At 36.5% G+C, this 1,185-nt stretch overlaps 1 protein-coding gene across 1 annotated transcript in view; it reads right to left on the bottom strand.

Annotated features, from left to right (window-relative positions):
- Positions 1-1,185, bottom strand: part of LOC106882255 (hypoxia-inducible factor 1-alpha) — a 75,351-nt gene that overhangs the window by 51,323 nt on the left and 22,843 nt on the right. The window lies entirely within an intron of this gene.

The following is a 1,185-nucleotide window of genomic DNA, read 5'->3' as shown; positions in this document are numbered from 1 at the left end:
ATATATATATATATATATATGTTTTGCAAGATTTTTGATGAAATCGTGTGTTGAAACAGATATTGTTGTACTTGGGGATGGTCATATTGCCAGTTTAGCCAATAAAAACACACGCACTGTATATTTGGTGTTAATTTGCTTCAGCTTTATATTACATTATATTACATTAATTCTATTTGGGCCAGAGTTCTTTCGTCACACTTCTGTGACCTCATCAGTGGTCCTTTGCTTTCTTCTTTCTTGTGTGTCTCACCTTGCTAACTATCAGCCATTTTGTATTTTGTATTCCTATTGTATGTGTCTACGCATACGTATCCTTCAATGTGTCTATGTTTTTGTGAGTGCATGTGTGTTTATGAGGAGTGCCTGTATTATCTATATCCTCTGTTAATACATGTTTGTTTTTGTTTTTGCTTTTATTTATTTATTTGTTCGTGTGTTTATATCTTTTTTTGGTTTTTTCTGTATTTAATTAAATTTTGTTAACGTATGTAGTATTTAATTCCATTTGTTTATCTATGTATTGTATTATATTTTGTTCATATTGTTATTGGTTTATGGGGAACATGTTGTCATATGTTGTGGTTTGTGGTTTGTTAGGAGTGTGTGTTAGTGTTCCATTCTAGTTTCCTATTCAGGCTAGGTTTATCTTCTATTATGTGTGTAGCTTCTGTAATTTGTCTAAGTGCTAATTCTCTGCTATGTGTGGATAAGATTTTAATTTCTATGTTGTTAAGTGAGCCTCCATGTTCTTGCTCAGCGTGCTGGCACAGAACTGATGAGTTCTTCCCTTCCTTAAGTTCCTCCCAATGTTCATTTGCCCCCTCCTCTATGCTCCTTGCTGTTTCGCCTACATATGTCGTTGTCTTGTTACTGCATCGTCCCTCTATACATCTTATACTATAGACTACATTTCTGGTTTTACAGTTCGTTTGTGGGCTAAATCTGCATACGGTACAGTTCCTATCAGTGCAGGGGGTTCTACTAAAAGGGTATACTCTACTGATAAGGGATTTAATAGGGTTGCCTGGCCTTTCAACAAACTTAATTCTTAGCTTAAGTTTGTCTAGGGCCCTTCTAAAGCGGTACGCCAGTTCGCCTCTAGGGGTGGTGTCGACGAACATGACGCTCTGGTATTTGTGGCTATCATACCATGAGCTGGCCTTCCCTATTTTCTTCTTAGCC

The sequence above is a fragment of the Octopus bimaculoides genome, chromosome 7 (genome assembly GCF_001194135.2).
Source record: "Octopus bimaculoides isolate UCB-OBI-ISO-001 chromosome 7, ASM119413v2, whole genome shotgun sequence".
Taxonomy (NCBI): domain Eukaryota; kingdom Metazoa; phylum Mollusca; class Cephalopoda; order Octopoda; family Octopodidae; genus Octopus; species Octopus bimaculoides.
Note: the sequence above shows the minus strand (reverse complement) of the source record. Positions and strands in the feature narration are given on the sequence as shown.